The sequence below is a fragment of the Eucalyptus grandis genome, chromosome 10 (assembly GCF_016545825.1).
Source record: "Eucalyptus grandis isolate ANBG69807.140 chromosome 10, ASM1654582v1, whole genome shotgun sequence".
NCBI classification, from domain to species: Eukaryota; Viridiplantae; Streptophyta; class Magnoliopsida; order Myrtales; family Myrtaceae; genus Eucalyptus; species Eucalyptus grandis.
The window spans coordinates 10,238,598-10,256,115 of NC_052621.1; positions in this window are offsets into that span (position 1 = coordinate 10,238,598).

Below are 17,518 nucleotides of genomic sequence, written 5' to 3' on the forward strand. Positions count from 1 at the left end.
GGGCTGTCAATGCGGAAGAGTGGACGTAGGCTTGGAATAAGCCGAACCACTATAAACCTTGTGTTAAGTTTTCTCTTCCCTACTCTTTACTTTACTTTGATCATATTAAGAGAGAACTTCCTTTTTATCGTTTGCCTAGAATCGCTTCCGTATCTCGAGAAATTATTTGTGCACCTATTCAACCCCCCTTCTAGGTGCTTATACTAGCTATCTCAATTGGTATCAAAGCCTGTGTACTCACTTTGTTTGAAGTGTTTTACTTCAGAGTTAAAGATCCATGGCTAGTATGTTGGCTCAGGGCTAGTAGAAGGGCAAAGCAATACCATACCGCCTTACTTTGATGGAAATGATTACAACATATGGAAAAACAAGATGAAAGCGTTCCTAAGATCAAAGGATCCTCTGGAATGGGACGTTGTAGAAAAATGAATCATTCCTAAAGCTGCACCTGTCTCAGAAAGAGGAAAAGATACTGTTGAGTCTAGCGAAATGACTCAGGAAGAGATAATCAAGAGACAAGCTCTTGATGCAAAAGCAATTTATTCTTTATACTGTGCTTTATCTCCTACTGAATATAACAGAATATCTTCTTGTGTTACAGCTAAAGAAGTCTGTGATAGATTACATATTACCTATGAAGGAACCGATTGAGTGAAAGAGACTAGAATCAACATTCTCCTCGGTCAATATGAATCCTTCAAAATGAAATCAGGAGAATCTATAACTGATATGTTTAGTCGTTTTACAGAAATCGTGAATGATCTTGAAAATCAAGGTCAACCAATTTCTGATCCCATGAAGGTAAACAAGCTACTGCGTGGACTCTCCAAGGATTGGAATCACATAAAGACCTCAATCAGAGAGAACCAAAGAATCATGCCACTATCTGTTGATGAGTTGATCGGGACTCTTCAGTCTTATGAAGTGGAACGAATCAATGAAGACGAAGACCCTAAAGGTAAGAAATCCATTGCATTAAAATCTAATGATAATTCTGATGTTACAGATTCTGAAGACGATATGGATGATGAGGAGATTGCTCTCATGATAAGAAGATTCAGAAAGCTAAACAAAAAGGAAGAAGATTCAATCCAAAGAAACAAAGTTTTCAAAAGCAAATGACTAAGTTTGTTGAGGATGATGAATCAAACAAAGATGTAGTCTCGCTTTGAATGTAAGAAAAAGGGACACATCGTACCCAACTGTCCTCTTCGAGGAAGAAGAAAGGAAAAACTGAAAAGTATCGAAAGGCTCTTAAAGCAAAAAACCCGGAGTGATACGAGTGTGAAGAAAGTGATGATGATTATGCCAATATATGTCTAATGGCACAATCGGATTTAGATTCAAACTCCGAGACAGATTCAGATTTAGAAAGTGAATTTGAGGTAAGTAACTTCAAAATCCCTATTAAAGTTTCAAAATACATTGATGAATTGTGTTTTAGTCTTAAGACTTCTCTTAAAAGAATTTCCGAACTCAAGAAGGAAAACTCTGCTCTAAAACAATAGGAAAATATTTTGAAAGAAAAAGTGAAATGTTTAGACAAGAATGCTTCTTCTCTTAAAGAAAGTTAAGATAATCTTTTAAAAGAAAATGCATTCTTGAAAAGTGATATATCAAATATTTTCAAAAGATTTTCTATAGGATCCGAGAAACTAGAAAAATTTCTCTTTGTTCAAAGACCTTATTTCAATAAATCTGGTTTGGGAATGACTACTGAAACCATTCATTTAATTGATTTTCCTAAAGTGAAGGAAAGAATCAAACAAAGACCCACAAGAGATGCTTACAAAAATCATTTTAAAAGAATCTTTGTAAAACCAAAGAGGTCGCAATGCTCTCGGATGCTCAAAGTGCAATAGTGCGGATCATTTTGAAAAAGAATGTCCTATGATTTGGAAACCTGTTAAAAAGGTTTGGGCAAAAACCGCATATCATACTAACACCAATGGACCCAAGAAAATATGGGTACCAAAGAAGGTTTGAGTTTCTTTTTTAAATGCAGGTCACTATCAAGAAAAATGTAAAATGGTATATGGATAGTGGATGCTCAAGACACATGACAGGAGACTCAAATTACTTCATAAAGCTTGTTCGAGTAAATGGTGGAAAAGTTTCTTTTGGAGGAAACAGCAAAGGAAAAATTATGGGATTTGGAACTGTAAAGATTGAAAACCTCACAATCAGCAATGTTTCCTTAGTGGAAGGACTTAATTACAATTTGCTCGCATTAGTCAACTATGTGATACTGGTTTCAAAATCAACTTTCAAGAGGGAATATGTTCAGGAATTAGTAAAGATTCTACTCAGTCATTCATGGGTCGAAGACAAGGAAATATCTACCTCTTGGATGTGAAACCAAATGAATCGCAAAGTCTAATCTCAATCCAAGACGAGGCAAACTTATGGCACAGGAAGCTTGGGCATATCAATATGAAGCAGATAGCCAAAATTTCAGCAAAGAAGCTTGTTCGTGGTCTACCCAATTTATCATACCAAAAGTCTGATCTATGTACACCATGTATATTGGGAAAACAGGTAAGAAATTCCTTTAAACCAATAAATCAAGTTTCCATTAATCGTGTACTGCAGCTTCTGCATATGGATCTTTTTGGACCAACCATAACACAAAGCATTGGAGGTAAGAAATATTGTCTAGTAATTGTGGATGACTACTCACGATTTACTTGGGTATATTTCTTGGCAAGTAAGTCTGAAACTTTCTCTTACTTTGAAAAGTTTGCTAAAAATGTTCAAAATGAAAAATGGTATGTTATCTCGAGTATAAGAACAGATCATGGAGGTGAATTTGAAAATCATGATTTTACAAAATTCTGTGATGAATCTGGTTTTCAGCATGTATTCTCCTCTCCATATACTCCGTGAGGAAAATGGAGTTGTGGAAAGAAAGAATAGATCACTTCAAGAAATGGCTAGAACTCTTTTAATTGAAAGTAACATCTCTTCACGTTTTTGGGCTGAATCAGTTTCAACAGCATGTTACATTATAAATAGAGTTTTTCTAAGGCATATTCTGGAAAAAAAAACCCCTATGAACTATTCAAAGAAAAGAAGCCTATTGTTTCATATTTTCATGTATTCGGATGCAAATGTTTTATACTGAAAAATGCAAATGATCAAGTTGGTAAGTTTGAAGAAAAGTCAGATGAAGGCATCTTCCTTGGATATTCAACCACAAGCAAAGCGTACAGAGTCTACAACAAGAAGACTCAAACGGTGGAAGAATCAATTAATGTTAAATTCCAAGATTCTATGCAAAATAAATCCATTCAGACTCATCTTGAAAAATCTGAACCTGCTCCAGACTCTACAAAATCTAAATCTCAGAAATAGCTCGACTTTGAAGGACTAGCAACAAGTGACTCGTTGAAGATTCAAGTGAAGGAAGTGACCATCAATCGACAAATTAACTAGCAACCGGAAACATAAGTCCAAATCACCCAAAGATCTTATTATTGGCGACATCAATGAAGGAATTCGCACAAGATCCAAAAGGCGCGAAGAGTCTAGTGCTGTGGCTCTTATTTCTGAAATAGAACCCAAAAGCATAGAATAAGATTTATCTGATGAAAGCTGGATTGAAGTTATGCAAGAAGAGCTCGGGCAATTCAAGATTAATGATGTTTGGGAATTGACTCCTAAACCGAAAGGTAAGTCTTATTGGAGCTACATGGGTTTTCAGGAACAAGATGAACGAGAAAGGAAAAGTCATAAGAAACAAGGCAAGACTCGTGGCCAAGGGATACACACAAGAAGAAGGGATAAACTATGAGGAGACTTACGCACCAAGCAAGGTTAGAAGCAATTCGATTATTACTTGCTTTTGCTTGTTATAAAAATTTCAGGTTATTCCAAATGGATGTCAAAAGTGCCTTCCTAAATGGATTCATCCATGAGGAAGTCTATGTGGAACAACCACCTGGGTTTGAAGACCTAAGGAAACCATACTCAGTATTCAGACTCAAAAAGGCCTTATATGACTTAAAACAAGCACCTCGAGCTTGGTACGACAGACTGAGTAAGTTTTTAATTGAAAATGGTTTTGTTAAAGGTAAAGTAGACACTACTCTTTTATTAAAAGAGAAAGCAAGAGTTTTTTGCTTGTTCAAATATATGTCGATGATATTATTTTTGGATCCTCTAATGAAAGTCTCAGGCAAGAAATTCTCTAAAACTATGCAGATGAATTTGAAATGAGCATGATGGGTGAGTTAACCTTCTTTCTTGGACTTCAAGTGAAACAACTGAAGGAATGAACTTTTATTCATCAAGAAAAATATGCTAATGATCTTGTTAAAAAGTTTGGACTGGACAATTGCAAAAAGGCCGAAATACCAATGTCAAGTTCCTTAAAGATAGACAAAGATGAAGGAGGAAAGAAAGTCGACCAAAAGTTATACAGGAGTATCATCGGTTCACTTCTTTATCTTACTGCTTCTAGACCTGACATTTTGTTTAGTGTTTGCATTTGTGCTAGATTTCAAGCAGACCCTAAAGAATCTCATTTAAATGCTGCAAAGCGTATTATCAAATATATTGCATCAACTTCAAGCTTTGGTCTCGGTATCCTAAAAGGAGACTTTACTCTTCTTGGATACTCGGACGCAGACTTAGCCGGATGCGAGTTGATAGAAAGAGCACCTCGGGTATCTCGTCAACTACTTGGAGGCGGGATGTGTCTTGGTTTTCAAGGAAGCAAAGTACAAGAGCTCTCTCTACAGCCAGGCGAGTATGTAGCTCTCGGAAGTTGTTGTTCACAAATTCTGTGGATAAAACAACAATTAAGAGACTTTGGAATTAAAGATTCATGCACGGAGATTAAATGTGATAACACCAGCGCAATCAATCTCACTAAAAATCCAATTCTTCACTCAAGAGCAAAGCATATAGAGATTCGACATCACTTCATTAGAGATCATGTTCAAAATGGAGAAATTACGATTCAGTTTGTTGACTCAAAGAACCAACTTGCGGATATATTTACAAAGCCTTTGGAGAAAAATCAATTTGAAATTATTCGTTCCAGACTCAACATTTTGAGGTTTGAAGAAGTTAAAGTCTAGAGACTCTCAGACTCGAGACAAATAAGACTTTGACCGCAAGACTTTAACCGTAAGTTATTCTCTCTCTAAATCTCATCTTGAAAAGGTACGTTCATCAACCGTGTTTGATTATTGTTATCTCAACCGCTATCTTTAATTGACGAGATTATTGCAACGTTTCCTTTTGAAAAATGAGTTATTTTGAAATGACCATTTTTCGAAAAAGGCAGTTATTTTTTTAAAATGCATCTTTTCACTTTCCATTACGACGTTTGTTATTCCCTCATTTTGACTGCTTTATATACGGTCGGTTTCTCTTCGCTTAACTCCAAAACCCTAAAAAGCACCAATCTTCCATTCATGATTTCCTCTCTTATTTAATCTTCGAAAAAGTTGTCATCTTTCTTGGGAAAGTCAAGCAATGAATCTTTTAAAGACTAAGAAAGATGTCGTCTTCAAGAAAGTCTTCGAGGATCGCAAGCAGGGGACCACGGCGAATGAGTGAGGGGCCTACGCACTTCGATCTCATTGAAGAAGAAGTGTCTCCAAATCAGCAGCAGAGTCTTCAACATTCTCAGCAGCGTCATTCTCCTCCATCTAGTCCTCAAGGTGTTGATCATCAACAAAAGGAAGAAATCATTGAAGATGCAGATCTTGTAAGAGTTCAAAGGCCCTCTTTTATTTATAAGTTGTATCGTGCTTTAAAAGGGACTGGTACTCCATTGAACTATGTCGATGATTTTCTTAAGGACAAAGGATATGGAAAGGAATATATCTTTTTGCGAAAAATGGAAAGTTTGGGAATTGCTCATAAAGGGGTGGCAGAAGAAACCCTTGCGAATATTCCAAGTGATCCTCGTGATTGGGGATTTAATCCGATAGATGGGAATGATGATGACAAATTGTACAACCAATTTCAACCGAGAATGGGTGTTGCGGTGGAAAATCGAGGAAAAATGGGAGAGTTGTTTAGATCAAAGGAATAGAAGGATCTATACTCAAAATTGCTGAAGCGTGGGGTAATAAACCCTAGGAGTGTGGATTTTGATTTTCTGGATGTTTATGAATGTGAACTTAAGGGAAAAGTTCGGTTATCTTCAACTTGAAAAATTCTGCTCGACACCACAGGGCCTATCCTCAATTAACTGCATATTTCTATTCAAATCTTAGTTTTTTGGATGCGAATAGATTCTCTTTCAGTGTCAAAGATCAAGACTTTGTAGTGGATATGGATATGCTAGCGGATGTGTTAGGAGTTGAGAGAGGAAGATATCAACGGATCAAAGTATCTATTGCTCGTGCTACGTTGGAACTTGTTAAGGACAGGAGAACAGAGGAAAAGATTTCCTACTCAAGGATGAGTGCATTCAACATTTTGCTTCACAAGATTGTGATCAATTGCCTCAGACCGAAATCAACTTCCAAGACTGATGTTTCAAGTTAAGAGGCAAAGCTGATGTATGCCATCATCACTGGAAAAAGGTTTTCTCTTCCTCACACTGTTATGTTCCACATGTATAAAGCAGTGATGAAGGACAGAGGTCAACTTCCTTATCCAAGTCTTGTGACGAAGTTATTCAAACATCTGAACATTCAGCCTCCGCAAATTCTGTGTGCTCGATCGTGCGATCATATGGTGGTAGGACTGAAAATGGTGACTAAAATGCGTCTGAAGGAACTAAGCAAGGCGTTGGAGAAATTCAAGGAGAAGACTCCAGTCAAAACTCATCCAATCTCTTCTGCAGCAAAAAGAAAAGGGAAGGAGCCCATGGATGCTTCATCCAAGAGAAGAAGAGCTCTCATCATTGAGGATGAAGATGATGAGGAAAACATCACTATTTCTGCAATGGCATTGAAGAATCTGAGTCGTTCTGTTCCAGAGAAAGACTCAGAACAGCGGACCAAAGAAAGAGAAGAGAAAGAAGCAGAGGAAAAAGAAACGGAGGAAAGAGAAGAAAAAGAAGAAAGAGATGCTGAGAAAGAGATAGTTGAAAAAGAAGAAGAGGAGAAAGGAGATCAAAATGAAGGAGAACATGAGGAGCACTCTTCTCCACCTGAAGGCATGGAAACAGGGGGAGATCAAGAGAAAAGAGGAATGCCCTCATATCCTGCAACCAGTGAGGGAGTCAGTCGCTCTCCAGCAGATTCAGAGGACATCTATGCCTCTCAATTTCCTGAGGAAGGTCATGATGTTTCATCGCCAAATCTACGTGATTATGCTGATATACCATCGTTTGCATTTACTCCATCAGATCGTGCCGACGCCAGTACGTAGACCGATAATTCAGTAGATTTTCGCAGAGTTATGGATATTCTCTTGGAGATGCAAGGTCAGCTATATGCATTGGGATGCGAAGTTCAAAACTTGCATAATGCAGGTCAAGCTTCATCGGGTTCATTGAATGATCAGATCCAAGCCCTTTCTCTTCAGATTCAGGCTAATGCTAAGGGTGATGATGTTGCACAACTGAAAGAAGACTTGAAAAGGCTGGAATGCATCGTTCAGTCAATGGGAGATTTCCAGCTTGTTCGTGTTCCCAAGCATTCTTGACTCCACTCCATTTTCATCTCAACCTTTTTTATGCTGACAAAAAGGGGGAGAGATGCGAGATTTGAAAAACTTTGAACTTAAATTTTGTCGAGCTTTTGGCTTGTTTGGTTTGTGGTTTGTTTTGACTTGACTTGTGTGTCAGGATATGGACTAAATTTGGGATTTGGATTTGACTGCTTATATTATTAACTACTATTGATATCTTATAGATGGCTTTATTGCATACTAGACTAACCTATTTTCTGTGGTTGCAGATTCTAGTGTTATTCATTTAGCCATTTATCTCTATAAGATATGCATATGTGTTTGAGAAATGTTTTGCAGGTCAAAGTTTTCCAAATCTGCAGGAAAGTTTTGTCACCATCAAAAAGGGGGAGATTGTTGGAGAAATCCTCTTGAAGTGTTTTGAAGTTGACAAAACGTTTCCATCGCCTAGTCGAAGGCTTGCGACTCTGCTATTTAAAGTCCGAAGACTTCCGGATAGCCGAGACTCAAGACTCAAAGTCTATCCTCATTGACAGTTTCTAATCCGTTGAAGAAAGGCTATCCAGAACTAGATGTTTCATTAAGGATGTGACCTTATCGACTAGAGAATATCTTTTGGCTGGATATGACATGATGGAATCCTTTATTTGATCATAATTGATTCGAAGATTAAGGATCCGATGATTGGCAAAGTATACTTGGAAGGTTCTACTTATGGAAACCGAGATCCTGATTGTATGGGCGAACATGATTGATGGGCTATCGACATGTTTCTTTAATAGCTCGAATGATCTTCCTAATTGATTCCGTCCAACGGGTAGATTGGAGGAATTCCTTGGGTAAGTGTCAACGGGTATGATGGCATGCAGGAGTATATAAGGAAGACGTTCCAGTTGTTCGAGAGTGTGCACGATAGAAGAATTCCAAAGTCTGAAGCTCTTTGTTCTTAGTCAATTCATTTGTTGAGCGAAATCTTGTAAACAAAAGAGAGTCTATATTTGTGAGAAACCTTGAGGAAGTGTGGTAGAACATCTACACTGTGGAATCAAGGAAAAGCTCGTGTCAGTAACTTCTCTTTTGTTCATAGTGAAATTCAGCCGGTGGGCTGTCAATGCGGAAGAGTGGACGTAGGCTTGGAATAAGCCGAACAACTATAAACCTTGTGTTAAATTTTCTCTTCCCTACTCTTTACTTTACTTTGATCATATTAAGAGAGAACTTCCTTTCTATCGTTTGTCGAGAATCGCTTCCGTATCTCGAGAAATTATTTGTGCACCTATTCAACCCCCCTTCTAGGTGCTTATACTAGCTATCTCAGATTGTACTAAAATCACGTCCGATTGATTTTAACCACGCAATTGAATTCGATTTCGGGAATCGGACATTCGAGCATGTCGCGATTTATTTTTAGGATATTGACTCATCTTTCGGAGAATTTTCGTCGATTCTGGAATTTTTGCGAAAAATCAATTTCGAACAATTCGGAAAAGAAAATGAATTCGGATGGCTGAAGAAAAACCTATTTTTCTACACCAAAATGGTTTAATTTTGAGGAATTGAAGCTAATTCTTCATTGGTGGAGTGCTTGACAAATTGGCTGAAGACTTTGGGGCCAAAACACTTAAGTGCATGGGATATTTTTGCTTGGCTTGCCATTGGCTACAAGCTTGACTTCTTGGTTGCCTCTCTCTCCCTCCAAATCCCTCTCTCCCCATGCACATGAACCCCAGCCGACTCCCTCTTCTCTGCTTAGCTTCTTCTTCCCCATCCCCTCACTTCAGCTGCCGCACGACTCCATAGTAGCCCCGCAATCTGCTTGTCACAGCCTAGCCCCTGTCCATCCGCCAACCTTCACCGTCCAATCCAACTGCCATCCGATTGCCCAGCTTAGCCGCTCCAGCTCCAGTCGACTAGCTCACCGTCTCCACCACTTCACGCCTCAACCCCACTCCAGTCAACAGCCACCAACCCACATCCTCATAGCCAACTCGCCAACACCGCACCGTCTAGCCTCACGTCTAGCAGCCTCGACCAGCCCTTCCACAAAACCGCCCCTTTAGTCGTGAACCTCCTTGCCATTTTCAGCCTTGGTCGAGCCTCAGTTGGAGAAATGGTTGCCTCGAGTCTTGGTCACCGTCGCGTGGCCGTCGCCGTGAGCCTGCCGTCGTTGAATTCCTGTGAGTTAACTCCCTAATCCTAGATTAGGTAGTTAATTACACTTAGTAGTTAGTTTAGTGATAATTAGGAATGGTGTTAATCTTAGTTAGTGTAACTAGTAGTTAGAATGGTTAGTTAGTTAGGTTAGTTTAGCTAGCGTGCCCTAGGTTAGTTAGTTAACTTGGGTTAGATTAGTTAACCTTGGTTAGTTTAATTAACCATTGTTAATTTAATTTAATTACAATTTATTTAATTAATTATAATTAGCGTAAATTGTGATGAGATAGCCTGCGGATTCTCGTGGTTGAATTTATACGTGAATTTGATTGCTTATTTGTTCAATTGAGTGCTTGGTGGTGATTATTGATTATTATTACAAACTTTGATTTTATGGGTATTTAATTAGAAAAATACAGGGTGTCGGTTTTTTATGCCAATTTTTATGTATGATATCAAATTGTGGAGTTTTGAACTGGGAGCGTACCAAAATTGATGATTCAATTTAAATGCGTGACCACACACGATTATTTTACTGGGATGATTTTAATACGAAGAAAAGTGGCAAAATCCATTATTTGAACATGAGGTATTTTAGTGTAAAACACGGTGTTCTTGGCCAAGTATATGTGCGCGTGTGGTCACTATCGGAACCCATCACCTAACAGAAGTTTGGGGACGATACCCGATGTTTATCAGATGCTCGGTGGGGGTCCAGAAGCCGAGTCGCGATGGAAGTCGGACCGATGCCCCTTTTTGGGATGCCGTCTAGGTGGGGATTCTAGAAGTTGTCGTGCTCGACGGAGCGGGACAACACTCGGTTATGCCGGATGGCCATCGACTATTGAGTTGATCGTGGCCGATGGGTCGTAATAACTGGGACATGCCTAAGTGGTCGAGATAGTTGCACTTAATTATTAGGCAAAATTATGTGGCATGGAATGAAACGTAATTACTTTATAATTGAGACCTATGTGATTGTTTGAGAATGAAATGATGTGTTCTAGTTATTAAATTATGCATACTACATTTATAAGTGCATATGTGATGAACTAATGTGTAGGGATGTGCCGAGGCAAGGTAAGTTGTTTGTGACGCATGTTTAGGCTACTTCTGAGTGAATTTGCATCCTAATAGGAGTTTAGGGTTTTGACTCGCTAAGATTTATCTCACTCCGTCGTGATTAACCATTTTCAGGTCCTTAGATGGAGATACATGACGTCCATTTTGGGTGTTCGTGGCACATGGATTCTGAGTCTCCTTTCTTCCCTATTCTTCGGACCACATGGACCTTTGAGTTAGTGGTGACCACGATTTAGGGTCCTTTGCAGGGTTTTGACGGGCCTACCGTCAAAACCGAGGATGGGGGATAGCTCATCCTATGGACATCGACATCCCAAATGGTGTCGTGAGGAACCCAAAGCCCAAGGCGGAAGGGTTTGGAGCGTAGATGGCCTAGGGCTTTCTTTTTTGGTATAGACTTGTAAATATGAACCATTAGGTTAACCTGGTATGTTTATAAATGGTGTTTTGTAAAAATAGCTGGCTTGTCTTTCTACTATCCCTATGTTGTTTGTTATCTGGGGTTTGTTTAATTTGTTTCCGCATGTGCTTAATTGAAAGATAATGAATGGATCGGCGACGCGTCCTGGGAACGTTACATTTCTTTTGACCGCCAAGGGATGTTCACGCACTCAGGGTTCGGGGTGTGACATTACCCTTGTCTTGCTTGCACTGAAAGGGACTCGTTATGTCAGCCAAATAGGATCCCATTTAAGCGGATTGCCACAGCTTATTTTCCCATCGCAACCCAACATTGCTGGCCACGCTTCATCCAGTTACTGCAACATCACCATTATTTGTCGTTGAGCCTCTTTGCACGTTATCTCTTCTCGTTGAAGGTATGGTCAGTTTTGGATTTCTCTAGTTCCAAGCATTAGTAGATTAAAATCCATTTGAATGCCTTGCTTGATTCTTGATTTTGTTGGGGAAATTTGATTGCTGACGAAGCAGTAGTTTATATTTCTTTGATGCTTTGGTGTGTGATAACAATCGACGTTTTAAGGTATTATTTGTCACCATTATTATTGTTGTCAAGTTTAAAACAAATATACCTTCAGGATATATACCAAAGCCATAGAAAAATGAGTTCACCAATTACTCAATTTTTCTCTTGAAATTTCTCCATGAATGTGTTATCGAACTTGTCAAGAGACGGCGAAAGAATGCTGTGAAGAAGAGACAATTATTGTTATGAAGAACAATGTATGATTTGGTCTCATTTATAGATAGCCAATCACCACGTTTCTTGCAAGTAGGTACCTTACTCCCACCGTCACTAACTTTCATGATCAATCATCATCACTTTTCATAATCAACCCTCACTTCTCTTCATGTTTGTAATCACTTCTTTTCATATCCAACAATTGTTTCATTTTTTGATAACAAACTATTTCAACAATCCCCCACTTAGTTTGTTATCTGTACTAATTACATGATTTTGTACATACAAAAAGGTATATATTAAGATTTGAACCTTCAAAAAAAAAAAAAGATTTAAACCTTCAATCAGTGTACACGGTGCTTATTGTTACCCATTAAACTAACATTTCACCAATCCTCCTAACTGGCATTTTCACACTCATCCTTCTAACTTTCCATGAGTACTAATATTGTGCCCCAATACTCAATCACTGTCAAGATACAATAGCTTGTTGTTACCCATTTAACTTTATTAAAGACCTTGTCATGACATTACACACATTGTTAAATTATGATAGTTTGGATATGTATGCATACTTAGAATTTTGGATCGGCGTGTTAATTGAGATTACTCTCATGAATTAAAGGTCATATATGTTGCATTGCATTAGGTCTTTTTTGCAAAATAAAATAAAATAAAATCAAGGGTTAATGCCCTAAAAAGTCCCAAACTTGTACATTTATAATAAATTTATCCTAAACTAATTTTTATTGCTAAAAACCCTCAAATTGGTACATTTGTGACAAATTTACCTTAAATGACTACAAAGAAATCTAAATCAGTATACTTGTGATGAATTTACCAAAACTAATTTGTTTAACCACTAAAAATTCGAAATCGATACATTTGTGATAAATATACTCTTTGGTAAATTGGATTAATACCACAAAAATAGCACAATTGTGACAATTTGAGAGTAAAATCCCAAATTAATACATCAAGCAACTGTCATGTGCCATCCGACTCAACAATTTGACTGTAAACTTTAATGTAAACTAATAGAGAGTAAATTTATCACAAGTATATCAATTTGAGGTAAATTTGTGAAATGTATATCAGTTTGGAGTTTTTTTATGGTAAAAAAAATTAGTTTTTTCATATTATTTGGAAAAATAGGAACAACATCCTTTTTCAGAGAATAGCCTCTTGCTATTCCGGCTATGAAGAACCATCTTTTTAAAGTGGTCAAAGATAAGGTGATCACTTTTAGGAATGTCGAAGATAACTTCAGGGATAGAAGGTTGCAAAGGAGCTGCGGCATTGACCGGTCATCTTCTTTGGGGATCCTTAGTCGCTTCCTTTTCAGCCTGTGCGTGTTTGTTCTGGCCTTGTGAGCAGCGGCTTGCTGTTTTTGGTGATTGTTCTCTCCCCTAGCTAAGGGTTTTTGTGTTTCTGGGGGCTAGTTGTTCATGCCGTGCTTTTCGTGTCCCTTTGTGTTTGCTATTTTGGTTGCCACTTGTGACTTTTTCATCTCGGCATCCTTCCACTCATAACATTCTATCGTCTTGAGTGTATGTTTTGATGCTGTGATCTTTTGTACTCTTGGTCATTGCTCTATATATTCATTACCTTTCACCAAAAAAAAAAAAAAAGTTTTTGGTAAACTTATTACGGGTGTACCAATTTGGGATTTTTCAGTGTATTAACTCTAAACTCAATTATATATTCATATTATAACTTATGTGTCATGTCGTAGATTGGAATCGAATTTCATGTCATATTAATCAATATTATGTGTTTGATTCCCGCCCAAAATAGGATGGAGTCAAATATAAAAGGGATATAATTCGGACAAAAACATCCTATAGAGAAAGTGGGATAAAGATAGATAAGATTTCTTATATCAATAGTATAAAAGTTATTTCTCTTGAATAACAAATTTATTAAATTAAAATAATAGTTAAATATAAAATAATATTTGGATTCTAATTTTAAAAAAAAAAAAAAAAGAGATGTTGTGTTAGAATCATACTAATTACATTGTTAGGAAAATTAGAATTCTTGTAAATAGATAAATACATTTGCAGAACATTTAAATTGTATCATCTTTAAAATAATTAAAAATTCATAATAATTAGCCCAGTCAAATTCAAATCGCGATTGATAAGGTCTGAGAAAACCTATGGCAAGCACGAGCGTCGTCTTGTAAGATGGGCCATCTGCGCCTGTTTGTCAATTCATCAAACCCCCACCAGAAATTCGCCTCCCGAGGGTCGCAACACACCTACGAAAGGACGATGTGTCAGCTCTGGTAGATTCATCAGCCGAAATTGCAATTTGATTCCATTACCAAAAAACAAAAAAACAAAAAAAACAAAAAAAATTAAAAATTCCTAGATAGCAACCCTCATGGAAATCCTGAATCTCTATTCCCAGCCAACCGGCCAACAACTGCCGGCACAACGCCTCTCCGCCTCAGAAAATCTCCGAGGAAGAGTCAGAGTCGTGCACGCATCTTACCGATTGAGCTCCCTAGATGATAGATCCACGCGCTTCCGTGCGAGAGCAGTCAGCTAGGAATGATCCTTATTTCTTTGGTTTGCGGTTTTGGACTCCGGAATTATTAGATCGTTCCATACCACGTTGACCCACACGGCATCTGTGATTCTCCCAAGACCTCGTACAATAGAAAAAGGCACAAAAGCAAGAGAATTTTTCGAAACTTTCTTCTCAATATCTTATTCTATCACGTCTGGAAAGCCAGCAAATGTCAAGATTATTATCTCTCTTGCACATTGAGTGGTCCTTTTCTGTCGGTTGTTTCGATCCAGACAGCTTAACTTGAACCTGAATTACACAAAACATCACGTGAAGGCGCTGTCCAACCACGGGTCCTCAAAGCCACAGGAACAATTTGGGAAGAATCACAACGAGCTCTCGCAAGTCAAAGTCAAGATCTGTGGTGGAGAGCTAGCTCACATCTTCAATCTCACTTTTCTGGGGTGCAAGTTACTTTTTTGCAACCGTTCAAACAGCTGGTGACAATTAATAGTTCAGTTATTTTATGGTTCTCTGCAGATTTAATGATTTACGTGGGAATACGATGAATATGCTTGTAATTCTAAGTTTTTTAGAGAAACCTCTAGTCTAGATTAATGTACATTACTTAAAATGAGGGCACCCTTGCTTGTGTGAAACATCTTAATTACATGTTTGATGTTCATGACTATAACCGAAATAAAATGCAGAGTAGGAGATAATTTTTTTCTTTCAGGCTCCCAACAGAGAAGCAAGCTGAGGCGAGCGGCCTAAACTCAAATGAGGATGCCACACATCATAATTTAGGTTTGAAGAATATCGACAAGGTTGGAAAATCCTTGAAATCCATATTGTCAGTTAGTTCATGTCCACGCCACATATGATTATCCCTGTCTTAGCTACTTGGATTATTCTCTAGGTCAAGGATACTTTATTTCATGGCCTTCACTATTCTATTCACTCTACCTTCAGTTAAGAGCTTATTTTGATGCTGACTAGGCATGAATCCTTAATTGTTGCCTAAGTAACATCGACATCGATACACAACACGCGATAGGATACAACATGTCGACACGTCCTTTATCAAAAACTAAAGAATTCCGACATGTCAATACAAGTTGAATATTAAATATATATTTTTATATATACATGATAAATTATGATTTTTATGATTATTTTAATCGAATTAATTTGATTCAAATTCACAAATAAATAAATAATAATAATAAGCCTAGAATGATATTACATTAAAAACATTAATCCACCATTTATTAGCATCATTAATTATTTTGATTTGATAAATTCAACTCCATTCCAATAAGAGTAAAAAAGCAAGCGATCCACATTTTGTACTTGTGTATTAGATTGTGTCAAAAGAGAAATGAAAAAAACAAACAAACAAACAAACAAACTTGAGGGTGAATTCTGTGTCACGGGAAATGAGAGTGGGAAGAAAAGATAAGACAATTTTTTCTTCTTTCCCTCATTATTATTTTTATCATTTTTATTTTTTTACATTTTTACATTTTGACATCTCATTTATTGAAAATTTTAAAAATTGACCGCATGTATGTTGGAATATTGAACTCGTATGTCAAATTATGGACTCAAGTATCGAGAGAGTTAATCAAGTGTTGGAATTACATTTCAGAATTTCAAATTCGCATATCGAAATTTCAAACTCAAGTATCGGATAGTGTCGGAAAAGTTGATCAGGTATTAGATTTTTTGACATGTGTTAACTGAGTATCAAAAAGTGTTAGAGAGTGTCAGACATGTGTCGAAGTGCTCGATATGACACGAAAACTTCCGAAAAGTATTGGTGCTTCATATATTGTTTTTTTTTTTTTTTTTGGTGCTCCTCACGTAAACCCCCAGTCATGGGGCGCTGACCCCACTAAGTCGCGCGTTATCGGAAAATAGGGTTGATCTTCATATATTGTATTAGATTTTTTAGATTTTTTGACATGTGTTAACCTGTTGTTTCTTTTTAGGTATCTCAATAATCTCATGGTGTAGCGAAAGTTAGGCTAGCGACGCTTGATGTGGTAAGGAAGTAGACTAACACACTCTTGCTAATACGATTATCGGCAATTCTATGTTGCGATGTTTACTAGAAGAGATGAGAGTTTGTCAAAACGGTGGGACAGTCATTTAATGCGACAAGTAGAGTGCTATTTAAATAGCACATAACAATGTTTTCTATTAGTGCATCAAACAATGAAAAAGACTGTAATTTTATATGATATTACGTCTTCATGTCATCATTCGTTTTGTCTTAAACTTCATCACTTGATTAGACTGTTGTTGATGTCTTCACTAATCCACCTAGGTTTTCTTCTTTTTCATTTTTTTTTTCCAAACATCAGTTAGACTTATTCTACGCCACCTTGAGTTTGATAGGATGTTGGAAATAAAAATGAGATTCTTCATATCTCCCTTGATTCTCGATTTCTCATAAAAGGGCATACGTCTCCTTCATTGTGCATATCCTTGGTTGACGGTATTAAGTGTAATAGATATTGTAATATTGTGCAACCTTACATAGTCATATCGTAAAACCTATAAATAACCTCATCTACTTTTCACTATGAAATACATAGGTAGTGTACAAATCTCATCTGCATATTTCTATATGAGGTTGTCACGCCCAGACTCCAACAAATATAGGGACTCATCCTTCTACTTGAAAGACGTAGTCTCAAATATAATCAACATTAACTTATTATTATTATATATATATATATATATATATATATATATATATATATAATTGATAAACAGCAATCCAGCTGAAGAGTTAAGAGTTTTAAAATCCATAAAAAAAGAGGATATGTACATATCCAAACTCAATTGAACCCTACAGCTATCCATAGATATTTTGAACTTGGGAATGCCTAAAATCAAACAATGTAGCTATTCGAGCCTACAATTACCTAAACAACATAGCTATTCAAGCCTACAATCACGTAATCTAGGAAATATGAAACAACGTTAATTCAATTTGATGAGGTTTCCATGGCG